Source organism: Monodelphis domestica, chromosome 2 (assembly GCF_027887165.1).
Source record: "Monodelphis domestica isolate mMonDom1 chromosome 2, mMonDom1.pri, whole genome shotgun sequence".
In the NCBI taxonomy this organism is placed as follows: domain Eukaryota; kingdom Metazoa; phylum Chordata; class Mammalia; order Didelphimorphia; family Didelphidae; genus Monodelphis; species Monodelphis domestica.
Window position 1 is genome coordinate 164,927,630 of NC_077228.1, and position 27,273 is coordinate 164,954,902.

Here is a 27,273-nt window from a genome sequence, read left to right on the forward strand (position 1 = left end):
GATATATTCTTTTAGTTCACCCACAATATTTAGTACTGTTTTACTTTTTGGAATGCAGCAAAATAATGAGATGTCAAGAACCATTTTTGATGTTATAATGATATGACACAATAAAAGGCATAATAGGGTTGGGGGATTGCCTTGAATTGGGATATAGAAAGTAATGAGTATTCAAACATATTTGAGTTTCAAGCCAGTCTTTTAATATCTGGAAGAATATCCAGAAGGCTGTGCATGTGAATAAACTGTTTGGGATCAAGGTGGTCCAAATTAAAAGCTTTGGGAACTTTATGCTACAGATCATCTGTCCATTTATTCAAACCAGTGACAATATTCTAAATCCACAAGCTGATTCTCCTAATAGAACTATATAACTTTTTAAATACAGATCATGAAGACTATCAGATTTAAAAATTTTTTTATTCAAAGATATATTTTCCCAATTACATTTGACTATTTTCAACATACATTTTTTTTTTTGCAATTATAAGACCCATATTGTTTCCCTCCCTTTCTTCTCACCCTACTCTCAGAGTTGGTAAGCAATTTTGATCTAGGTTATACATTTATCACCAAGCAAAACATATTTCCAAATTGGTCATTGTATTGCTGAGAGTAACTAAGTCTTATCACAGTTGATCATCATACAATATTGTTGTTAACTGTGTACAATGTTCTCTGGGTTCTGCTTATTTTGCTCTGCATCAGTTCAACAGTTCTTTCCAGCTTTTTCTGAAATTTTGCTTATTTCTTATAGCACACCATATACCCCAATTTGTCTAGAAATTCCCCCTAGTTGATGGACATTTCTGTTTCCAAATGTTTGCCCCCACAAAAAAGAATGCTATAAATATTTTTGTGTACGTAGGTCCTTTCTCCTTTTATATGATCTCTTTGGTATGCAGACCCAGTAGTGGTATTATAGAATCAAAGGGTATGCACAGCTTTATAGTCCTTTGTTCATAGTTCCAAATTGCCCCCCAGAATGGTTGGATCAGTTCACAACTCCACCAACAATGCATTGGTGTCCCAATTTTGCCACATCCCCTACAATTTTGGCCAATCTGATAGGTGTAAAGTGCTACCTCAGAGTTGTTTTAATTTGCATTTCTCTAATCAATATTAGATTGTTTTAATGACATTTTATACCATTTAGCTCTATTTTTCACCTTTAAATAAAAGTGAATATAAATTAAGCCACTATATTAAATTTTACTCCATCACAAAAGTAAATGTATTGACATACAAAAATTATATTCATTTTAAATCATATAAAAAGAGCACACCAAATTTTGTGCTTCCTTTCATACATTTGGGGGATAAAGAATTTTGTTTAGAACAATTCCCCGAGTTTCAAAAGCTTCCAGTTCTACAACCTCAAAAATGTGTAGAGCTACAACTTTCATCTAGAGAGTGTAACTTGCCATTATCTGTTCCACACAACACAAACTGTTGTATTTAACACAACAAATCTGCATCCTTATCTCAAAGTTGTGCACACATTGCATCTGGATGGTTGTAAAGGCTAGAAAGTCCATTTATATCTTATTCCAAGCTAAATATCTGACATTATTACAAGAATACTTTTTGTGAACCAACTAGGGTCCCTGGGAATTTGAGTTCACACACATCTCTATGGACTGACTGCTCAGTCTCACATGCACTGTGCCCAATGGACCCGAGCCAAGACCCAGACACCTATCATCAGGCCATAGGTGTGGAAGGTGCATTGTGAGTGGCTGCTCTTCCAAGCTGAGAACCTCTAGGCATAAGTCCATGGACATAGGTCAGAAGATATTGATACTTTGAACTGTCAGGCTAATACTGACGAGTGAGGTCATCATGTATAGCTCACAGTTGGTAACTCAAGAAATTCTTGATCTTCACGCATTGTTCTGTTCCACTGGAATGCCTCAGCCAGCCTCATTCATGAAATGTGGAACTTTCTCAAACCCACCTTGTGTTGGTTCATTAAGCTATTGTAATAAGGACAGTGACTCTTCTAATTGTATCAATTAGGGGTTTCTAAACCTTTGCATACATTCCAGACTGAAGCAACAGTGTTTAGTTCTATCACAAAAGCATCCAATTAAATCTCCCTTACTTCTTTTAAATAGTAAAGGCATTCTGGTGCTAGTCTCATCAAATCTAGTCATCTAGTCAAGTACTATCAGATAACAGTTGAGAGATAACAGGTGGTCCATCTTCTTATCTCCAATATAGAATTTTTGATACCCATTTATCCTCTTTCCCAATTTTAAATCCTGTAACAAAATAGCTATATGATTCCGTATCTCTCAACTTGTCAATATCAGAACCATAATGACATTGTAAAGAATATGGTCATCAATAGTAACAATTTGTAAACAAGCCATTACAGACATTTTTGTATACAAGCACACATCTTTTTAAAGAAAATATTTCTGTCCACTGAGGTAGCAAGTGGCAAGTTAAGATAAGTCCAGCTGGTTCCTCATATTTCTCATTTCCAGGTGATCTTTTCATAGTTACTTCCAAAAAGGCATCCATCAGACATTCATACATAGTCTTTCATCCAGAAGTTGGTGGACACACTATCCCAAGATATAGTCTCTTTGTTCTGGAGTGGCACGTCTCTTCTAGAGGAGAGGTTACTAGCACAATTACCTTGTCCATTTGCCTCAAGTTTCTATGGAGCAAAAAGTTCATTTCAAAAACTCATTGAAGAAATTGGCTTTTAGCAGTCATTTGCTGGTAATATGGTTACAATAGTCTTTTAGAATTTCCTTTATGATTGCTTTGGCAGCTACTTTAGCAGTAGCGGGAAGGAGAAGGAAAGGAAACAAGCAGTTATTAAGTGCCCATTATGTGCCAGGAACTGTGTTAAGCATTTTACAAATATCACTTTACAAATATCTCATTTGATCCTCACAACAGCCCTGTGAGGTAGGTACCATTATTAATCATCTCATTTTACAGTTGAGGAAATTGAGGCAAACAGATTAAATAATTTACCCAGGGTCACACAGCTTCAAATAAATTTCAGATCTTATGTACTATTTAACAAGAATGCATTCACCATTAGAGCACCTAGTTATTGGGAGAGAACCAATTTATATGATAGAAGAAAAAAATCCATTGTGTATTCCCTTCTCTTGGTGTGTATTCATGTGACTGCTTTCATATTTACAAAATACATATAGCTGTGGGTTCGCTCCTAATGAACTACCCTGACCAGCAGGGTCTGTGAAGACACAGTAATAATACAGTCATCTATATTTCATAGATGTGAATATGCTTGGGATGCTACATATAACTAATTTCATTTGATCTTCACATTATCATTAGGAAGTAGGTGCTATCATCTGTTTCTCACAGATAAGGAAACAGTCTGAAAAGTTAAATGATTTAACTAAAGTCACACAGACAGTAAGTATGACTTGAGTCTCTCTGAGCCCAGCTTGCCCCCTGCCCTTTTTGTCTTGATCTGGTTTTCTGATATTATGTGCCTGACAGATGAAGCCAATACAATAATATTGCTAACATTTTAAAGAAAATTTTTTTTCAATGCACAATAATATCAAATAATCCCAATTACCATTATCTCCTCTGCTCCCATATAGCATGCCTAGCACTAAAGGGAGGTGAGGGTTATTTTTAGACAAAACTATTCTTGTGGAAGAACAAGATCTTCTAGATAGACTAATGAAGCTAAGGAAGAAGTTAAATCATAATTTTTCTGCCAGTGGTATAAAAAAGGCTATGGATCTTGGACATAGAATCAACCTCAGCCTAGACCTCCTTTCCCTAAATTGCTAAGCCATTCCCAAGATAGCCTTGACTTCCTTTAGAAAGAAAAAAATTCCCCTTCATAAGCTTTATGCAATCTATTAAGATGAGATTTCCAAAGTTTGTCTATAGCCTGGATTTTCAAATTAACATTTTTGTTCTACTGAACCCAGTACTCTGGCAAAAATGGTTGCTAAAAGTCTTGATTAATAATTATCTTAATTAATAAATCAATCATAGCATTCTGATTGAAGATCTAACCTCCTAATGTTAAAAATGAATCATAGTAGATAACTTTGCAAAATCAACAGCACTTCTGTACGATAATTTCCAAAATTACAATGTAATAATTACTTTTAATAAACTTATAAACATAACTAATATAAAATTATTTCATCTATACCAGTGATGAACCTTTTAGAGACCATGTGCTGTACCCTACCCAAAGACTGAGTATTCTACCCCCTCCCACTCTACCATTTCCCCACCCTCCACCTTACCCCAGACAGGGACAAAGCTCTCCTACTGGACTGCTGGGAAAAGGGGCAGTGAAGTGAAAAAATGTCCTCAGGTTTGGTGGAGAGTAACTCTGGTCACTGACAGTGCGCACGCCCTCTCTGGCATGTGTCCCATAGGTTTGCCACCATGGTTATATATTGACCACATCAATGAGAAGGGATCTGGAGGGAAGTGCTTGGGACTATACTTATGCAAAAATAAGTGGTTATATACTGACCACATCAATGAGAAGGGATCTGAAGGGAAGTGCTTGGGACTATACTTATGCAAAAATAAAGTACAAGAATATATTTGCATTTTTAAGGAACAATTTACCAAGTGTATCATTAAGTACACTATAAGCAATCTTTTTCACATTTAAATTACTTTTAAATATTCCCAATCCTTTGAATTTGTTTTTCAAGCTATGCTTTCTGATAGAATTTGCAAGTTTCCCAGAATCTGCTATACTGTTTACCAAATTCAAAAAGACATTTTTAAAAACAGATGATGCACAGTCATCATTCCAGGCAAGAGCCTTGATTTGTAATAGTTCTAATTCATTAATGAACCAATTCATTCTGACCAAGGAGGATCTAACCTAATATTACAGATGAATCACAATAGATAATTTCCAAAATTACAATGTAATAAACTCGTATACATAATGCTAACATAAAACAATCTCATAGATTTAAAAGATAAATACAAATTATCTTGCCAGTCAAATAAAATAAACTGAGTTGAAGGTATCTCCAATTATTCAACATGGAAAAATTATTTTATTTATCTACCAATTTTGGCATTCCGTTCTGATTGCATTCAGGAACTACTATGGACTTATTACTTTTTAAAATTTAATTTTTCTCAAATTATAAATATTTTTCTTCCTCTTTCCTGTCCCCATTTTCTATTGAAAAAAGGAAACAAATAAACCCTTTGTAAGAAATGTACATGACCAAGCAAAACATATTCCCACATTGGCCAAATAAAAATGTGTACTTCATTCTGCACCTTGAGTCAATCCCCTTTCTGACAGGTGTATTGTAACATTCTTCATCATTGGTCTTCTGGAATTGTAGTTGGTCATTGTATTGATCAGAGTTTTTAAGTCTTTTGAAGTAGTTTGTCTTTACAATGTTATTAGATTCTTCTATTGGTTCTACTTACTTCACTCTGTATCATTTACTCTGTATCAGTTCATATAAGTCTTTCCAGGTTTGTCTGAACCCACACTTTTTATGGCACAATGAAGTTTCATTTAATTCATATAACATAATTTAGCTCTTCCCTAATTGTTGGCCACTCAGATTTCTAGGGTTTTTTTTTGGGGGGGGTGCCACTACGCTGTTATAAATGTTTTTGCTTTTACATACAGGTTTTTTCCCTCTTTTTGTGTCAAGACAAACAGTTTAGTAACTCTTGGGGCATAAATTGCTTCCAAAATGGCCAGATCAGTTCACATTTGTGCCAACAATACATAGCACTTCCAATAATTTACCATTTTTTGGTTGGTTTTTGACAGTGGAATTTCAGAATTACTTTAATTTGAATTTCTCTAATTCTTAGTGATTTGGACTTTTTTTTTTCAGTTTTTTCAATTCAATTTAAATTTCAGTGAATGAAAATTCACCTTCTCTTTCCTCCCACCATTGGGGGAAAAATACTCCAAAGTCTTTGTAACAATATAAAATCAAGAGGTAATTAGCTCACTCATGGGCTACAGAGTCACATCTGGAAATGGGAGGTCCTGGGTTCAAATTTGACTTCATATAACTTCCTAGCTGTGTGATCCTGGGCAAATCACTTAACTCCAATTGCCTAGTCCTTACTGCTCTTCTACCTTGGAACCAATATTTAGTATTGAATCTTATTAGGTTAAGGATTAAAAAAACAAAACAATGACCAAGAAAAACAAATTTCTGTATTTACTGTGTTCTCCCCACCACAAAAATGTCTCAATCTGCACCTTGAATCTATCACCTCTGTTAGTAGTTGTATAGCATGTTTCATCACAAGTATTCTTGGGATGATCTTGGTCAATGTATTATTCAGTTTTCCACCCTCCTTTAAGAGGCCTATGCTCAGCACCAGTATTCTAGGTTTGCTGCAATCTACTTTAGTTTTCTTGCCTCTTCTTTCTCTGTCCAAAGCCCAAATACAGGTTATCTATTCTTTCTTTTTAAACCTCTCTTCAAATCCTCTCCCTAGTGTTAGAGCTTACTTTGTTAACTCTAATCCTTCCCTTTCTTTTGTTCCATCTTTTTCTGTTTTCCTGTCGAGTGAAACCTATTTCTGCATTAAATTCTTTATGTGCACACGTGAGTACTCATTCTTCTCTCTCTTGACTAGTTCAGATGAGAGTTCCTTGTCAAGGGTCACCTGCCATCCCCCCCCCTTACACTTTCCTCTTTGTGTAGTCTTCTACTTCTGCACCCAAATTGTAAAATTGCTCACACACGCTCACACACCCCCACACCCCCCCCCCACACACACACACCCCTTCCTTTTCCTTCCTTTTCCTTTCTATTTATATAATTAAAACATTATAAACTCACTCCTTGGCTCTCTGTTTTATTAGACTTCTATGATCTCTGATGTTATGGTTCTGAGGGACACATGTAACATCATCCCATAGTAGAATGCAAACAGTTCATCCTTTAGTCCCTTATTAGTATTCCCTCATATTGATCTTTTATGTTTCTCTGGATAATTGTCCATGTTTGTATTTCAAAGTTTCTACATAGTTCTGGGCTTTTCATCAGGATTACTTGGAAGTTCTCTATTTCAATAAAAGTCCAATACAGTAGAATTATATTCAATAAGTTATTATTGGCTGTAAGCCTACATCTTTTTGTCTTCTGGAATATTATATTCCATATATATATATTTATATTTATATATCCATGCTTTCTATGCTTTTATATTGGTCACTGTTAAGTGTTGTATGATTCTGATTTGAATTTTTTCTTTTAGCAGCAGATATTTTTTCTTTGACTTGGAAGTTCTAGATTTTGACTATAATGTTCCTGAGAGTTTTTATTTAAAATTTAGGAGGTAATTGATATATTCTTATTTTGTCCTTTGGTTCTAAGAGATTAGAGCAATTTTCTTTAATAATTTCCTAAAATATAAGGTCTTGGATTATTTTTTTTTATTATGGCTTTCAAGAAAGTTCAATGATGCTTATGTCTCCTTGATCCATGTCAGCTGTTTTTGATAGAAGCAATATTACACTTTCTTCTCACTTTGTTTTAATATTTCTTCTTGACTCATGGAGACATTAATTTTTCACATCTTCCTGGAATTATAGTTGAATTTGTGCCCGAGCCATTTTTTCTTTTCAGGTTTTGTTTGTAGATTTTTGGAAGCCATTTTCTTCTGGATTTGTGTCTCTAGCAATTTTGTCACCATAAAAGCTAGGGTGGATTTCTTTTTTTTTGTTTGTTCATTCTTTCAGCCTACTTCTTGACTTCAGACTTTGTGTTAGGGTCAAGTTCTGGGTACTTCTGATGGGAATGGATGGGCAGTGCTTGGTTTTGTTGTATAATTTTTCTTGAATCCTGCTGTTTTTTTGGTAATTAAATATTACATATACCACAATTATCAGGGACAGCTCAGGTTGGGGGCCTGCAAACTTTCAGTGTACCTAATGTGGTTAGATTCAGGGCAGAGTATAAATGTCATTTTCCTGATCTGAGCTTTGTAAGTTTTTGACCGGAGTTTGAGTCTTAGAAATATAACTGTGAGCTTCCCCCTAGTTAGAGCTCTAGCAGACTGTTGCTAAACTCTGTCATATTAAATAGCTGGAAATTTATGGAATTTGAAGGTAAAAGAACTACACAACCCTCCCTGGACTGAGAATCCTGTCCTGGTTATTCTATTATAGACTTCAGACTGGGCAAGGGACTAGATTTGAGACTAGGATCTACATCTATGGTTAAGGCCACACAACTACTGCTTTCTTATATACTTCTTTCTCTCTCAGGATATATCCTAGGATGCTGATGGTTAACCTTTTAGAGACTGAGTGCTGCCCCGCACCCTGCCTTACCCCAGACTGAGGAGGGAGGAAGCTCTCCCATTGGGCTGTTGGGCAGAGGGGTGGGTGATAGGAGGAATATCCTTAGGCATGGAGGGGAAGGGAGAGAGGAGTGGCCTGAGAGCTCTGCTCCCCTCCACCTCATCCTGAGTTCCTCTGCCTTTCCAGTATCAAGCTCTGGTGGGCTGTGTGCCCTCTCTGGCATGCATACCATAAGTTCGCCACCATGGGCCTAGGACCTGTGATAACTCCTTGCCTTGGAATGCCACCTTTAAGTGGCACATTAGGCAGGAACTTCCTTAGTTTGTACTAGATCTGTTCCCCAACACTGTGGCCCCAGGGAGTAAAGACAAACCTACCAGCTGGCACCTGGTGCTATTCCCTGCACAAAATCAGGCTTCTCCTTGACTGATGGGGGACCTCTTCTTACTCTGGTGTACTGCTACAGGCAGGGCTCTCCTTCAGGCACCATGCTGGAAGATTTCACACAATATGCTTTTCCCATCCTCAGTGTGCAGACAGCTCTCTTGACAGTCCCCCTGTATAACCTGGACTGGAAAATGACTCATTGTGATTATTTTTCTTGAATTTCCCAAACAGAACAGATGCGACACATTTTCTAAATCTATCTAGTGCAGTTGGGGAAAATTTGGCCCTACTACTACTTCCTTCTACTCAACCAAAAGGTTTCAGTTTTAGTCACAAAACCACAAAGATGTAGTACTAACCTTTATCATTCTGAGCACAGATCAACCATGCTGTGAATAACAATTATTCCTTATTAGTTTATCAAATCAAATATAATTTTGAATTCTAAACTTCATTTTTAATACTGCTATGTGGTTCCAGATACTTTTCCATATCCACACAATTACTAGTTATCTGGAAATTAAGCTTGGAAATCATTAGCAATCTCAATTCTAACTATCTTCCCACAGACAAAATAAGCATTTCTCTAAATAGTATTCACAGCTTTAGAGGCATGCAATCTTGCTATTTTATTTTGCTCTCTTTTCGTTCACGGAGGATCAAAAACTTCATTCAACTTTATGCAGTACTTTCCAAAATCCTAGCTTTTTGTTTTTTCTTTGCCTCCCCCCTTCCCCACCCTCCCACCCCCATCATCCTCCACTCACCACTCCCAGACAAACTGGCGCTGACTGGCTGGAGATTGAGAGCTTTGGGGGAACCAGAAATTGAAGCCACTCACTCATCTGAGTTTGAGACGTTTCATACTTCTATAAGCAGAGTTGTATTTTCATATGTCATTTGTTACTTTAAATAGTATTTTTATACATTTCTCATTTTCTTTTAGTTGAGCTTCAAGTTTTCATTGTCAACATTAATCATTTCTAACTCTTTTTCCTACTGGTTAACCCATACTGAGTCTTCCAAATCACAGAACTGCATTTCTCTTTATATATTCATTAGTTTACTTTCTAAGAGTGTTTATTTCTTAATCTCTTTCTTTTATGTGTTTGAATTATGTTTCAAATTACTTTCAAAACTAGTTTTTTATTCTATTGAGGTTTTCTTTTGCAAATTAGTAGAATTTTTTTATATATCATAAATCTGTTTCAAAGTTTTGCATTTAGGTGATGAGTCGAAATGTCCAGGTTTACTGGCAATTTCTCATTTGACCCTGCAAAAAACTTTCAATTTGGTATGTTACTTAACAACTTGTAAATAAATGCTATATTGTAATTCTCTTTAGGTAACTGCTTCTAATTTACACAGACAAGTATTTTCTGCCATTATCATCCAAAAGCTCACAGTAGCCAGGCAAGCCAAACTTTTAAAATGCCAATTTTGTCCTTGTTTTTCCAAATTACTTGCCTTTTGTTTTTTTATCCTTTAACTTCCATCTTAGAATCAATACTATATATTGATTCTAAGGCAGGAGAGCCATAAGGGTTAGGCAATGGGGGATAAGTGACTTGGCTCAGGGTCACACAGAAAGTGTCTGAAGTCAAAGTTGAACCTAGGGCCTCCTATCTCCAGGTTTGGCTCTCTCTCCTTTGAGCCACCCAGCTGCTCCCTTTAATTGCTTTTTACCTCAAGATAATTTAAATAAGAGAAAATTTAAAAGAACAAATACCTACTAGGTATCTGAGTTATGGGCTTAGCTTTGAAATTAAAACAAAACAAAACAAAACACAGCCACACCTTTTCTTTTCTTTTCTTTCTTTTTTTTTAGTTCTGTCTTTTTTGAAGTTACTGGAAAGAAAACTTTTAAACTGGCTTCAGTTCTGTTTAAGGACTGATCATCTTTTTACTGAACAACATAGACTTACAGAAAAGATGAGAAATATTTCCATTGCTAAAAACATTCATTGGCATAGCCAAAAATCCACAAGAGTATACTCTTCCATCAGATCCTTTAAAACAATTTTAGCCAAATGACATTGACCAAGAATTCACGTTTCATTTCTCTAAAGTGTGCCATAATTACTAGCTTTTCCAGGGACAGTCCCATTTTTATATGATCTGTTCCCCAAACTGAGGTTTCCTCAACTTTTCCAAGCTCGGACACTCGGTACTACTGCTAGTTGCATAATGGAATACCTGTTCTCAAAGTTCACTGACAACAGGAGCCTGAAACCAGCTCCCTAATAACAGGAAATCTATTCTTTTTCTTTTCTTTTCTTTTTCTCTGCGTGTGCAGACATCTCTAATTTTGTTTCCCTTTGCTGAGGGGTCAACAATCCTGATTCTGAGGGACATCCACTCTCAGGAGGGTTCAATGACCAGTTTCTGTCAAGCACTCCAAAATAACCAGAAGTACCTCTGGTAAAGCACTGGTAGAGCTAGGAGGGGGCAGGGGATGCTCTTGTGGTCCCCTACACTTTGCTATGGAGGCTCTCCTAATTTTAGGATCAGTCATTCTTTAGACCATTATATCTTAAATACAAAACTGAGGAATAGACACCAAACGAAGCCATAAGAGTGAAAAATATCAAGCTTACCATTTTTCTTTTCTTTTTTCTTTTTCTTTTTTTCTTTTTTCTTTCTTCTTTTTTTTTTTGCCAGCTTGGAGTCCTTTTGACAAATGCGTCTATGTGGAATGTGTGGAATTCCCAGAAAACCTCTGAACAACGAAGCCCATGGAAAGTCCCAGGAGAGCTGCTGCCTAGCACTAAGAAGAAGGTAAGGATAGCTTACCTGGCACTTAGGATCATGGGATTAGGCACAATCTCCCTCGATATCAGAGACAAAGTCCTTTTCCTGATGGGACAGTCAGTTGTGGCTACCATTGGTTTAGCTCCAATGTAGACAGACGATTTAAAGTTGCTAAATAAAGGGTTTATCCTGGCATAACATAAGGCTTCCTAGACACAACCCAGGAGGCTTCCATCAGCATGGATGTGAATAGACGTGTTCATGATCCTCAGAACGTTTTGACTTTATGTGACCGACTTGGCCTTTCCCCCAAATGGCCATACTCTACGAGGCGAAGCATGGGCTGGGGGCAAAGCTGGGGATGGCTCCCCACAGGAAAGTTTCCTATTCGTGTTGAAAAGGGTTCCCCCCCACACACTTCTTTTTAGCTGGCCATAGAAGTCTTTCAAAGAGAAGTGGCCCTGGACCCATGCTGGCTTTCTGTGAGGATTAGGAACTGTAGTCATTATCTAGTGCAAACTTTAAACATCAAAGAAAAACAATACTAGAGTAGCTGCAATTTTAGGCTCAAGTTTGCACAAAATCCTTTTCTTTAATTTAATAATCATCTAATATCTAAAATTTCTAGCTTGGAGAGAGAGATGTCCAAATTGCCATAGTCCCCCATGCTTTCCAACATTACTCTCTGCCCCAAGATGATTTCAGATACCATTTACAGAAATCTTGAACAAGGAAAATATCACAATAAGTAAAAATACAGTTTGGGTTTACATTCTAGAATTGTTGCAAGTCACCTTCCCATTTCCTCCTGGACCATTTCCCTTGAGGAAATAGGAAATAGGAGATAATAAGAGTTAATTCTGAGAACCTTTTCAGATTAGGAGGTGGCAAGGATACCTCCCTTTCAATGGGACAGAAGGTACTTCACTTGGCTGAATCCTTGTATCAATTGTTTCAAGGGCACAGCAGCAATGACAGAAAGAAGAGTTATTCTTTGTTTACTAGCGCCCTTACTCTGATAAGAAAAACTCTTTTGTTCTCTACCTATCACTCACCTTATCACAGAGCTTTTCCCAGGAGTCTGGAAATAATTATAATAATAAGCAGAAGAACTGGCATTTATGTAGCACTTTAAGGTTTTTGAAGCATTTTACAAATATTTCATTTTGTCCTCACAATATAACCCTAGGAGGTAGGTGCTATTATTATTGCCATTTCACAGATGAAGAAACTGAGGCAGATAGAGGTTAAGTGACTTCCCCAGGGTCACATAGCTGGTTAAGTGTTTGAGGATGCATTTGAACTTGGGTGGCTCAATGGATAAAGTCCCAGGCCTGGAGTCAAGAAGACTCATCTTCCTGAGTTCAAATCTGGCCTCAGCACTTTTTTAGTGTGACCCTGACAAATCACTTAACCCTGGTTGCCTCGGTTTCCTCATCTGTCAAATGAGCTGGAGAAGGAAATGGCAAACCACTCCAGTATCTTTGGCAAAAAACTCCTAAAACCAAACAGGGTTCCAAAAAGTCAGCTCTAACTGAAAAACAACTGAAAAAGCTCCTGAGTCTAGGCTGCCCTTTTAGAGGAAAATATTATTTCTTACCATTTTCAGTTGTACTAAAAAAGGAAGTTTTTAATATTCTTCTACATTATGCGTTACTTCCCCTGGCATGTAGCTGGGGTTCAGCCAAACTGCTCTTTTTGTTCTTCTTTGTCCAAATACTCTTCCTCCCTTCACATCTTTGCACCAATTTCCGCAAGTGACTTTAGTGTGTGTTTTCCTGTTACTTCCATCTTTAAAAACACCAGGCTTCCTTTGAAGCTCAGCTAAAATTTCACCTTTTACAGGAGTTTCCCTCATTGTCTCGTGATTAGTATCTTCTCCTCCCCCTTAATCTCCTTTTATCTTTTTTATCTTTTGTACTTATTTATGAATAGTTTCTCCCTAAATCGGAGTTCTTAACATGTGTCTCCCTGGACCTCCCAGGGGTCTATGGGTAACTTTCAGGGGGTCTGGGAACTTGGATGGGAAAGAAGCTAACATAGGCTTAGCATTTCCTTCAATGATTTCAAACATTGTTCTGAGAAAGGGTACTTAGGTTTCACTAGAATGCCAAAGAGGGCCATGACCCAGAAACAAAGGTTAAAAACTCTTGTACTAAACCATTAGCTCCTTGAGGCCCGGGTCCACTTCCTTTTGTCTTTATTTCCCCAGTGCCTGGACCAGGGCCTGGCAGAGGAAGATGCGTAATGGGAAGGAGGGAAGGAATAGGAACAAGTATTTATTAAGAATCTACCCGTGTGTCAGGAACTGTGCTTAGTGCTCTACAAACCTCTCCTTTTATCCTCCCAACAATCCTAAGAGGTAGGTGCTATTATGTAAGATCCCCATTTTACAACTGAAGAAACTGGGGCTCAGTTGAGAGAAACACATCCTTGGAACTGTTCCGTGGCCGTCTCCCTTCCCATTGGACTCACGTTGTCTAGCCCATTGACTGTGGAGGTGGGAAAAGGGCACCCTCTTGCTCCTTCCCTGTGATGTGACCCTGGTCCTTTAGATGGGGAGGTCGGGGGGGGGGTGTTCTCTGCAGGATGCTGTTCCCAAACTGTGTGGGCAACCAATCACTTCTCTTTGGAGGGTCCGTGTGATGCACGAACTCCCAAACTTGGCATTATTCATCACATCATCCCAAGCTGGCACTGGCCAGATTCTCTTCTCCGGGAAGGAACCTCGACTCCTGGATTGTCCAGGATTGTCCGGGTGCCGAGATTCCTCCCTCCATGCCTGGGAACTTCTCTCAAGGGACACATGAACAAGCACAGGGCTACGTCAGTCATGGGCTCCTCTGGACATTCCATTAGGGTCCTGACGACTCTCCTTTCTTGCTAGGAACTCGAGTTTCAGACCTGTTCTCAGAAAGCTGTGGATAAACTTGGGTAACTACCATTGCCTCTTCCCCAAAGTAGGTGGAACTGGGTCACAGGGGTAGGGCACTGTGCAAATGCACAGACTCTGTTTACTGCGTGCTTATGAGTTAGTCACTTTAGTGTCAGTTTGCTCATCTCCAAAATGGGCATAATAATGTTATGAGGCTCAAACGAGATAATGCTTAGCATGGTGCCTGACACAAAGTAGGAACTTAATAAATGCTTATATTTGTGTGTGATGGAATGCAAATTGGGACAAAGCAAAATAATCAGATTCTTTGGTATATACAAACCCTACAACTTTTTTATATCTTTAAAAAGCTTTTAATCTGCAATGTCCCCTTTCGCTGCCATCACTTGTTTGTCATGATTTGGCATTGAGGCTAAAAGAGTTGTCATGCTGTTATATCACTGAGGATGCCTTTGATGACAATCCATTTTTCTCAGTCTAGCCTTGATTAGGGCCCATAGGTTTTCAATGGGGCTTAAACTAGACAAGTTCCTGGGCCATTAAAGCATGTCAAGTTAGATGACACAGTAGCTAGAGAGCATTGCACCTAGAATCAGGAAGATCTGAGTTCAGATCTAAACTTAGACACTTACTAAGCTCTGGGATCCGGGCAAATCACCTAAGCAGTCCTTTTTAGCCAAAAAAGTTAATTTCCTCAACTGTAAAATGGGAATAAAATAGTATCTGCTTAGTGGAGGAGTTCCATGGAGACTGGAACAACCTCCAGGAAGTGATGCAGAGCGAGAGGAGCAGAACCAGGAGAACATTGTACACAGAGACTAATACACTGTGGTATCATCGAACGTAATGGACTTCTCCATTAGTGGCGGTGTAATGTCCCTGAACAATTTGCAGGGATCCAGGAGAAAAAAACACTATTCATAAGCAAAGGATAAACTATGGGAGTGGAAACACCGAGGAAAAGCAACTGCCAGAATACAGCGGTTGAGGGGACATGACAGAGGAGAGACTCTAAATGAACACTCTAATGCAAATATTATCAACATAGCAATGGGTTCAAATCAAGAAAACATGTAATGCCCAGTGGACTTACGCGTCGGCTATGGGGGGGTGGGGGGGAGGAAAAGAAAATGATCTATGTCTTTAACGAATAATGCTTGGAAATGATCAAATAAAATATATTAAAAAAAATAGTATCTGCTTCTCAGGGTTGTGGCGAGGGTCAAATGAAGTTATATATGTAGCACCTGGCACATAGTAGAAGCTTAATAAATGCTTGTTTACTTCCTTCTATTAGTTGGGCAAATTTCTTCACCTTCATGCCATTTAACATGGTACAAGGTTGTGTTTTTGTGGCTTCAAGACTCCACAACAAGCCCTTCAGTTGCCAGGTTACTCTATGGGTCTTTAGGCTTTTTGGTGTGAGGTAGAGAATTAATTAGGCTGTTTGCAGAAACAGCTTGTCAATTCTTTCTGCCATTTTTCATTTTTGAGCCCACTTCCTTTTACATTTGGGTCCCAGTCTGATCCCATTTCACTGTGGTCTTTAACGTTCCTTGAAATACTTGGCTTCCCCACAGCTCCTGCAGTCTTTCTACAGTCATTGAACTCTGCTCTGAAAGTTACACCCTTCCTAAGTTTTCTAGTAATTATACCCATGCTTAAAAATCACAGAATTAAGAATATGATAATAAAAAGAGAAGAATTTGTATATGGCACAAAATCCTGTGCTCAGCTGACTGAGAAGACTAGAGGTAAAGATGGAAGGAGGGCTTCCCAAGGTCAAACTTAAGAAAGCCAAGGATATATAGAGTGGACTCGTAGGTCTGCTGCTCCCAAATCTGAATGGGGTTGTGTCCACAAAAGAGCTGCATACTCTTGGTCTAGAGAGGATTGGCTTTTTTTTTAAAGCAATTCAATTTGACAAACATTTATTAAATACCTATTGTGTACAAGGTATTGCACTAAGTGTTAGGAACACAAAGACAAAGGAAAAAAGGAAAACATTCACTGCCCTCTGTGAACTTCCATTCTAGGAAGACACAATGTCCTAAGGAAATTTCTCAAGAAAATGGTGCAGTATCAGACTAAATGGTACCATACGTAGGCTTTCTAACCTAGTCTTTAATTATTTTCCCTTCTTCTTCATGAATATGAATATACTCTCTCCTAGTGTAAATAAGCCCTGAAAAACCCTCCACTTGGGTTCTGAAGAGTGTGATAGGCAAAGTAAGAAAGGGAAAAAGCAGTGCCAGCCAAGGAAATTCAGGGATAGAAGCAAAAAAAATTATAATTGGAGAATGAATCAGGGCAGATCCCAACATAGAAAGTGGAGAAAGAAGTTTCTAAATTTAGAGATTTGGTGAGCAGAGCAGTTTTAGAATGTAATGAATGAGGTTGATTGGGATGGGGATGTCTAGAAAAATAGACCCAGGATATGAGACTGCCACTGAGATGGAACAGGGGCTCCCATAGCAGTAGGGAAGGTGAGAAGAAGGCGAAACAGGACCCACAAGGCTGAATTATCAGAGAGTGAACTGGGGCTTGTGGTTTTGTATACCTCTCTTTTGTGAAGATGTGTGTGCCTATGTCACCATAAAGGTGGGGGAAAAAAAGAAACTCCTTCTTATCTCACAGGAGTTGGAATAAAAATTGAGATAAATGGGTTCCAGAAAGCAGAATCCTCAAATACCAGGACATTAGGCTGGAGAAATCTTCAGAAAGACCATCAATAGGAATGTGAAGAAGAGAAGATAATAAAGTTGTAGGAGAGAAGACTTTCGGTTTGCAATATTGAAAAATAAGGAAGTGATTTTTCTTTTTTCTTTCTTTCTTTTTTTTTAAAGAATGAATCCCTTACTGTTTGGAGGCCTCTGCAGTATCAATGTGGAAAAAAGTCCCTGTAAACCATTAGCCAAAATCCTAAGCTTTGGTTTTACATGGACTATATTCATTTGTTAGAGGGTCCACTTTCTGAAAGTTATATACCTTTACATTTTTTGTTGTTGTTTTTGCTTCTGGGAACCTCATATCTAGATCTCTACAGAGAGAAAGGTAAGGTCTCAGCTCCTATGTAAACATTCAAGGTAACAATGCATATCAGAAGTAGCACAGCCCTTTTTTTAATCCATAGAAAATTTAAAACAATATAAAGGACTCACAAGTAGGCTGTACATAGTCAATACATTTCTCTTTCCCCTCTTCTGTGAGTTTCACCTTTTCCCCAGGGACCTATACAACCCTGCAGCATTATAGTACTATCCTAAGGGTTTATATTCTACCCCTAGAAAAAAAAAGAATGTGAAATTGGGGTTATTAGAGAATCAATCCCTACAGTCTAGGGAGTACCCCTTTCTATCCCAGGAATCCACACAGGTCTCCTATCTTAGAGTAATACTTTAAGGGCTTGTTTTCCCACCAAAAGGGGGAAACAAGGTCAGGAGGCATCCCTCTTCCCACAGGAATTCATTGACTGACTAGTCAATTTGACAAAGTCCAAGTTTTATTTCTCTGTATGGTGGCTCAGTCTATTGCTACCGATCCAATTGAAGGGTCACACCCTTGATCCTGGTACACCTCTAGGAGAACTCCCATAGTGGCTTTTCTCTCCATGGCTACCATCTCTGAGGTTGAGAAGTTGCATCACTGCCTTTCCAAGAACCTGGAGTCCCAGAACTATTGCCACTCCTCCCTCCCACCTGGACCCCCATCTATTGCTAGACCTTGGGCATAAAGGCCCTGCTACTATTTCTCCAAGTCTGCCATATCTCTGGGACTGCTTTGGGAAGGCTGAGTTCCCTGAAGAATCTATATGTAGAAGGATAGATTTTACTCTTGGGTCCCAGGTCCTTTCTCAGGTCTTTGGTCTTCACTCTGTTATCCATCTCTGGATCTTTGGATCTCCACATCTTGGCTTGTCTCCCTTTCCAGGTCAAAGAATAAGTCTTAGATCTATAGTAGTCTGATTTAATGAAATCACCTCTGATAATTGATACTTACTTTATGGGGATGTTTCATCTATCAAGGAAGTACAATCAGAGTCCTTCCCACATAATAAAAGGCCTCCCAAATGGCCATATCCTTATAATCCCACTATGTTGATCAGTGCCTGCTGATTAACCCCATATCAAACGAACATAATTGCAGTAGAAGGCAGAAGCACCAGTGAGTGCTCATCCAGCTTACAGTAGATGGGTCTGAAAGAACCTGACTAGTTGAAAGGACAGAGTTGAGGTTGAAGCAACTATTCCTGAAGTTCTGAAACTAGGGCTTCTTGATGCCTGCTATTTGATTGCCAGACAAAGCAGCTGTTTTCTCTTCCTGATGATAAGAATGTGAACTCAATTCTAGAGGACTGTAAACGTTTTAAGTCACATGGAAATACAAATCAGAAAGAGTGTGCTTGCTATTAATGGAGTTGTGGCAGTGATCAAGAAACATGCCCCAGTAATGCCCTCTGTTTCTTCATAAATTTGAAAGTGACTCTGGGGCATCCAGTTACTCCACAAATTCGAAAGACCAGAGTACAGCGGAATCCTGGCCAGTCTCCCCAAAGCTCTTGTGTCCAAGATCTATGGAGCACAACGTTGTGATGTGCACACATGAATCATTATAGCAATTCTCCCAATAAGAAGAACTTGGCTTATTTTTAAGCTATTTGCACAATTTCTTAAAATATATGGCAAACAATTTTTTTTACTTTAATACCAATGACTTGTCCTGAGTATCATCAGAAAACTGTATGAATTTGACATCTTATGTCATATGCATTTATCTATCAACACATATACTTTTTATATGCATTTGGTTTAGTTGTTCTTACCTAGGTTTCAGTTATCTGTGAACACGTTGCATCCCCCTAGAATGTAAGCTCCTTGAGATCAGGGACTATCTCACTTTTGTCTTTGTACCCTCAGGACCTAGCACACAATGCCTGGCACATAGTAGGTGCTTAATAAATATTTTCTGATGGATGGATATTTTGGTTTTAGTCCTTCTCTTATACAAATCACAGACTTGAAAATTGTGTCTGTGTAATAGGGCTGATGTTTGTTTCTAAAGCATAAAGCAATCTCTAAGTAATCTAAAGTTTGTTTCTAAAATATAAAGTTAAAAAAAAGGATAAAGTACCTAGATCTGATATTACTCCCCAGCTCAAAATCCTTCAGTGACTCCTCATTGTGTATGTGATAAAGTATAAATTCCCATTCCTGGCATTCAAGCCACAGGGCACAGGAGGCAGCTTATGATATACCACTGTTAGCACCTCAACCTCAAACCCCCAAAGGAAGTAACCTGTCCCTGAGCCCCCAAACTCTGGGAATAGCAGTGCCCCCCCCCCAAGAACACCTACCCTGTGTCTAGACCTGCCTCTGCAGCCATCATCCAGGGAATCAATCCCTGAAGAAGGAGCTGTCCCTCCTCACCACCACTGTCAGTCACCACCATCGCCACCACCAACTGCTGACCAACTGCCACCAACTGGCAGGTAAGCCTGAAGACTCCAGGAACAGAAGCACCCCATCCCCTCCCCCACCCCAGACCACTGTCCTTGCTGGATTATGAGCTTCTTGAAGGCAGGGGATTATCTTTTGCCTTTTCATGTATCTCCAACACTTAATGCAGTGCAGGGCACATAGTGGGCACTTAATAAATGCTTATTGATTAGCTGCTTCCAACCTATGCCCTGAAGTCATCATTCAGAGAAGTCACTATGGAGAAGGGGCCAGTCTTCCCCACTAATTTACCAACTAACTGCCACCTGCAGGGCAGGCAAGCTAGCCTACTTGAAGGGACAAGGAACTCAAAAGTAAAAACAGAAAGAAGCATGTTCCAGGCAGGTCTAACTACCACCTTCACTTTAATTACCACCTCCAATTGCTGACCAAACTGCCAGTAGTCAATGCTGTACCCATGCCACCTCAGCTATTCCAAATATTCTTATCGTCTACCCCAGCCTTTGATTACAACCCTTTCTCCCACCCATTTGGTTGAGGACCTTGCCTTCACCAAAATGTCAACTATCTCCTCCTTCCTCCTTCCCTCTCCCCCTCCCCCTCTCCCTATTCTTCTCCCCTTGCCTCTTCCTCTCTGTCTCTGTCTCTGTGTCTGTCTGTCTCTCTCCCTCTCCCTTTCTCTCCTCCCATTCCCCCTCTGTCTGTCTCTCTGTCTTTGTCTTTGTTTCTCCCTTCACAGCTACCTACAAACACAAGCATGACTCCTGTGTCTTTTAAAAAATCCTCATTTAATCTATCCACCCATCTCTCTCCACTGCTTATTCTCTATCTCTCCTCCCATATCATCTATCTATCTATACTCCTTGAAAAAGCATCTATTCCACTTCCTCTACACTGTGGTCTGGTTTCTAATTGTATCATTCAACTGAAACTATTTTTTGCATGCTCTTTTCATTCAATGGTTTTGTGGCATAACACTCTTTCCATTCTCCTCCTATCTCTCTTTGTCTACTTCTTGATTTACTCTGCTGGACCATCATCCAGGCCATGTCCACTTACTTTGAGTGGTCTTCAAGGATCCTTCAAAGACTCACTTTTTTTCCCCTCTATACTATCTGTCTTGGCAAACATCATCTGCCATGGATTCAATTATCATCTATATGGAGAATAATGCCAGATCTATATATCCAACTCTAATATCTCTTCTGAATTCCATTTCTGTATTACCAAGTCTTTTAAAATTATTTAATTTATTTTCTATTTTTTGTTCTCTTCTTTTTTTATGTTTTATCTTTATTTTATTTATTTATTTTAAACCCTTACCTTCTGTCTTAGAATCAATACTGTGTATTCATTCTAAGGCAGTAGAGTGGTAAGGGCTAGGCAATGGGGACTAAGTGACTTGCCCAGGGTCACACAGCTAGGAAGTATCTGAGGTCAAATTTGAACCCAGAACCTCCTGTCTCTGGGCCTGGCTTTCCATCCACTGAGCCATCTACCTTCCCCCTTTATTTTATTTTGCTAACATTTTCACATAAGTTTTCCAAAGTTATATGATTCATATTGTCTCCTTCCCTTCTTCCCTCCTCCCTCCCAGAGTTGACAAGCAATTCAGTCTGAGTTATACATGTATTATCATGCAAAATTTATTTCCATATTATTCATTTTTGTAAGCAAATAATCTTATAAAACCAAACCCCCCAATCGTATACCCAAATAAATAAGTGATAAATCATATGTTTGCAACTGCATTTTTACCCCAACAGTTTTTTCTCTGGTGGTGGATAGTATTCTTTTCATAAGTCCCTCAGAATTGTCCTGGATCATAGTATTGCTGTTAGTAACAAAGTCTATCACATTTGATCATTCCATAATATTTCATTTACTATGTATAATGTTCTACTGGTTCTGCTTATTTCATTCTACATCAGTTCATGGAAGTCTTTCCAGTTCTTTCTGAAGTCATCCTGTTTATCATTCCTTATAGCACAATTGTATTCCATCACCATCATATACCATGATTTGTTCAGCCATTCCCCAATTTAGGGACATCTCTTTACTTTCCAATTCTTTGCCATCACAAAAAGCTCAGTTACAAATATTTTTGTACAAACATGTCCCTTCCAATTAAAAAAAAATCTCTTTGAGATATAGATTTAGTATTGATGTTGCTGGATCACAAAGTATACATTCTTTTATAGCCCTTTGGCCATAATTCCAAATTGCCCTCCAGAATGGTTGAATCAATTCACAACTCCACCAGCAATGTATTAGTGTTCTAATTTTGCCACATTCCCTCAAACATTGATTATTTTCCTTTACTGTCATATTGACCAATCTGATACCTCAGAGTTGTTTTAATTTGCATTTCTCTAATGAGAAGGGAATTCGAATTTTTATATGATTGATTTGATTTCTTCATCTGAAAACTGCCTATTCATATCCTTTCACAATTTATTAATTGAGAAATGATTTGGATTCTTATAAATTTGATTTCATTCTTTATATATTTGAGAAATGAGACCTTTATCAGAGAAATCTGTTATAAAATTTTTTCCCCAGTTTGTTGCTTCTCTTCTAATTTTGGTTGCATTGGTTTTGTTTGTACAAACCTTTTAAAATTTAATATAATTAAAATTAATCCTTTTACATCTTGTAATATTCTCTATCTCTTGTTTCGTCATAAATTCTTCCTTTCTCCAAAGATATGACAATTCTACATTCCTTTAATTTACTTAAAATATTACTCTCTATGTTTAGACCATATATCCATTTGGACCTTATCTTGGTAGAGCAAGATATTGATCTAAACCTAGTTTTTGCCACACCAGTGTTTTGCTTTTAGTCATGCACCACCTTTGCTCTCCCTTATATTACTTCCCTTCCCATCACCACCCTTCTTATTCCCCTTCTATTTCTCCATAGGGTCTTTTAATCATCTCCCCATCTTCTCCCTCTGTTATATTACTCCCCACCCCAACATCCCCTTTCTTATTCCCTTTCTACTTCTTTATTGGGTAAGACAGGATTCTATATCCCAATGAATCTTGCTGTTCTTCCCTCTGAACAAATTCCAATGAGAGTAAGGTTTAAGCATTATCTGTTGCCACCCTCATCCTCCTCTCCACTGTAATAGTACCCCACTAATGCCTCTTTATGTAATATAATTTTCTCCGTTTTATGTCTCTCTTCCCATTTCTTAGTACAATTCTCTTTTTCCAGCTGTAGTTTTTTTTAACATATCATCCTATATACCTAACTACCATACTCTCTGTCTATGTATACTTCTCCTAAATACTATGATAATAATAAAAAAAATTTTAAGTTACAGATATCATCTTGGAATATAAACAATTAGACCTTATCAAAATCCTTAAATTTTTTCCTCTTATTTACCTTTTTATGCTTTACTTATATTTTATATTTGGATATCACATTTTCTGTTTGAATCTGGTTTTTTCTTTGGGAATGCTTGAAAATCTTCTATTTTATTAAATGACTATACTTTCCTCTGAAAGAATACAGTCAGTTTTGATGGGTAGGTGATTCTTGGTTGTAAGACCAGTTATTTTAACTTTCAGAATATCATATTCCAAACCTTCCAGTCCTTCAGTATGGAAGCTGCCAGTTCTTTGTAATCTGGACTGGAGCTCCTTAATATCTGAATTGTTTCTTTCTGAATGTTTGCAGTATTTTCTCCTTGATCTGGCAGCTCTTGAGCTTGGCCATGACATTCCTGGGAGTTGTCATTTGGTGATTTATTGCTGGAGGTAATCTGTGGTTTATTTCAATTTCTATTTTACCCTCTTATTCAAGAATATCAGAGCAATATTCTTGGATAATTTCTTATAATATGATTTCTAGACTTTTTTTTTGGTCATGACTTTCAGGTAATCCAATAATTCTTAAATTGTCTCTCTCAGATCTATTTTACAGGTCAGTTTTTGAAGTGAAAATTTTCATATTTTTTTCTATTTTTTCATTCTTTTGATTTCATTTTATTGTTTATTAATGTCTTATGGAGTCATTAGTTTCTATTTGCCCAGTTCTAATTTTTAAGAACTGAATTTCTTCCATTACTTTTTTAATCCTCCTTTCCCATTTGATCTATTAAACTTTTCTTCATTGGATTTTTGTGCCTCTTTTTCCAGTTGACCAATTTTGCTTTTTAAGCAGTTATTTTCTTTTTGTATTACTTTCATTTCTTTTCCCTATTTTCTTCATTCTATCTTATTTGAATTTTGAATTCCTCTTTTGAGTTCTTCCAGAGAGTGAGATGAATTCTCATTTTTTTCTGAAGTTTTGAACATGTTTGCCTGCCTCTCACCATCCCCTGCTGGTTCCGTGCTTTGTTCTTTGTCCCCATAGATATTTTCAAGGATTAAATGTTTCTTTTATAGTCTGCTTATTTTCCTGTGGACTGGGAATTCTGAAAGCTGCTTGCTGATTCTGTCTTCTCTGATGGATTGCAGGGATAATCAATGTGAGCTGTTTTGCCCTGGGGCTAGGTCTTTGTCAGTCAGGCTTGAAAGATCCCAGTGCTGATGGGCCATGGACTTCCTAGTCTCACTTTGGGCTGGTACCAGGGCTTGAGACTTCAGAAGGTGGGTCTTAGGTCTTCTTTTCTTGGTGTAACCTGTGTCCCAGAATCCCAAATTAGCCTTTGCCCAGTTGTGGGACCTGGCACAGTAGGTTGGGGGGTTAGGGGTTGGTCAGCACTCTTCTTTGTGCAGTTTTGCTTCTAGTTCCTGCTTGTCCTGTGAAAATCAACTCTCTCTGCCTGCTTTTCAAGTTGTATTCAGCAAGAGCCTCCTCATTCCATCTTGCTATTGGTTTTTAACTCTTGTCATTTTGAGGTGATTTAAAAAGATTGGTTTGGAAGGATTGTCAGAGTGATTTGGGCTTTAGCTGCTACTAAGCTGCCCTCTTGGCTCTGTCCCCCTTTTCTCCCATCCAATAATCTTTTGGTCATCTCAGATTGGATGGTTTGTAGACATCTCAAAGTCAACATCTCCAAAATAGAACTCCTTATTTTTCTCCCTAAACCCTTTCCTCTTCACTTTTCATATTACTTCAGAGTGTGCCATTATCCACACAGTCTTGGGGTCATCATCGACTCTTCACTCTCCTTCATTCACATATCTGATTTATTATCAAATCTTGTCACTGGGACTTCACATTAACCATTTTTTATGGCTTTGTGCACTATCAATATATGTTCCTTTCTCTCCACTCTCAGTCATCACCTTGGTGTAGGCCCTCAAGAAGGGTCAAGATTGAGAAAAGGTTAAAGAGCAATAGTAATTTTGGAGAAAGCAGTTTTATTTGAGTAATAAGTCAGAAGGCAGACTTGTATAGAGTGAAGAAGAGAATGAGAGGAAAGGAATTAGAGATATCAATTGGAGATGACCTGTGAAAAGAGAATTCTTTGTTCCCTTTGCCTATTCTGAGTTCACACTTGTGAAAGGGAATCCTTTATTCCCTTTGCCTATTTTGAGTTAACACACCTTTTGATTGAATCAACAAAAGCTTGAACTAGGTAGAAGAGCTTGAAAACCACTTAGAGAATTCATACCCTTAGAAATTCAATCAGTCAGGAAACTGTGAACCTTTTGATGAGAAATTGACTTTTAGAGGATGACCTTCAGAAGCCTTTGATAATAGTTGACACCTTCAGAGGATGAGAGGTGTGAATCCTACAGACACTGCCCTCTGGGCAGTACTAGACAATTTGGAAACTGTGATTGGCCCTTGTGAAAGGGAGAAGGGACAAGGAGCCACTATAAAAGGCCCTGAATTTCTGGGACTGGAGAACTCAACTCCAAGAAAGAAGTCAGCTTCAAGAAGGAGTTGGACTTCAAGAAAGAAGTCATCTTAAGGAAGAAGGTTGGATCAAGGAAGAAAGTTGGCTTCAGGAGTCACCTTCAGCTCGAGTCATAATCTTGACCTGTCTCTTGGAGAGCACTTATGTAAGTGGATAGCTGGCTTTCCCTTCCTGTCTTCTGGAGAGAGTTTAATTCCAGTTGAAAGTTAACACTTAAGTCCTGGTTGAGTAGGTTTTCTCTACCCATTTGTATTTCTCTACTTTCACTCTTTGCACCTTTTTTTGTAAATATAAGCAATTAAAGGTCACTTTGACTTTGAGTAATAATACTTTGAATCATATGTTTTAGTCAAACCATTAATTTTAACCCTTCTACTTATCCTAAGGAGTTGAGTTATGAAAAGGAAGAAAGATATAGCTAATGGGGATAGTCAGATCAAGTGAGGATTTTTTTTAAACCCTTACCTTCCATCTTGGAATCAATACTGTGTATTGGTTCCAAGGTAGAAGAGTGGTAAGGGCCAGACAATGGGGGTTAAGTGACTTGCCCAGGGTCACACAGCTGGGAAGTATCTGAGGCCAGATTTGAACCTAGGACCTCCCATCTCTAGGTCTGACTCTCAATCCACTGAGCTACCCAGATGCCCTGGAAGTGAGGATTTTTTTGAGGGAGGCATGGGCACTGTAGGCAGGAGGAAAGTAAGAGAAGTCAAGAAAAGTGAAAGTTATCTGAATGTTATCCATTGAAGCCTTGTAGAGGATCAAAATACTATGAATCTTCTATGCATGAGAATGTAAGCAAACATAAAAGCTAAAGTCATTATTTTCTCTTTGCCTACCAAGTCCTGGTCTCTTGATTGTATAATTATTGTTTATTATAGTGATTATCATGATTAGATTTTGGAAAGAACTTCAGACATTCTTTTTCTTCTTCCATCTCTATTTTAAAGGTAAAGAGATGGAGATCCAGAGCAGTTTTATAATTTGTCTGAAGACATATAGTTAGTAAAGAATAGAATGAAGATTGTAGTACAGATCATCTAGGCCCCAGTTCAGTGCTACCTCTTTTTTCATGCCTAGCATAAGAATTATAACCCTTTATAGAAAGGGGAGAACCAGTTCCTTCTCTTTCACATAAACCTGCAGAGGACAAAAAGAAATGATAGAAATAACTGAACTTTGAAAGTAAAAATGATATAGTAATAACATTGGGCTTTACTTTTTTTATTAGTCATTATAATATATCTTCAATTATCTTTGTTAATGATGTGGTACAAATTCTACAAAATTGGATAAGCCAAAACATTGAGAGTTGGTTTTAGAAGGCATTGTCTGGTTTGTTTTAGTCATAGCTTTACCTTCTTAATTATATTTTCTTTAGACTGCTATTAAAGTTATTTCGGGTGGTCTGAACACATGCTAAATGATGGCAGGCAGCCCAGAAATTTCCTAGGTATGAGGAAGAAGGTTGCTTGGAGTTAAAATTTGTTTCTTATATTAATGCACACAGGGAATCATCTGCATAGAAGTTGAGAATTTGAGAATTGACTATTACAATTGGCTTATCTTAAATTAATAATATCTCATGTTTATGCAGTACTTTAAGATTAAAATGCACCTTCCTCACAATAACCCTAAGATGAGTTATGTAACTAATACTCTAACCATT

General features: G+C 38.0%; 1 protein-coding gene and 1 long non-coding RNA gene across 2 annotated transcripts in view; one reads left to right on the forward strand and one right to left on the reverse strand.

Annotated features, from left to right (window-relative positions):
• Nucleotides 1-401: 401 nt before the first annotated feature.
• LOC107651326 (uncharacterized) lies at nucleotides 402-19,492 on the reverse strand. The gene is made up of 3 exons (XR_008916280.1): nucleotides 9,445-19,492; nucleotides 8,668-8,861; nucleotides 402-2,788 (listed from the first exon to the last, which is right to left on the reverse strand). It is a non-coding gene; the product is annotated as an uncharacterized LOC107651326 (long non-coding RNA).
• Nucleotides 19,493-19,673: 181 nt separating this feature from the next.
• SLAMF9 (SLAM family member 9) overlaps nucleotides 19,674-27,273 on the forward strand; it is a 29,506-nt gene continuing 21,906 nt past the window's right edge. The window contains exon 1 of the mRNA XM_007481660.3: nucleotides 19,674-19,812. The gene's annotated coding sequence lies outside the window, so the exon portion shown is untranslated. The remainder of the gene's footprint in view (nucleotides 19,813-27,273) is intronic.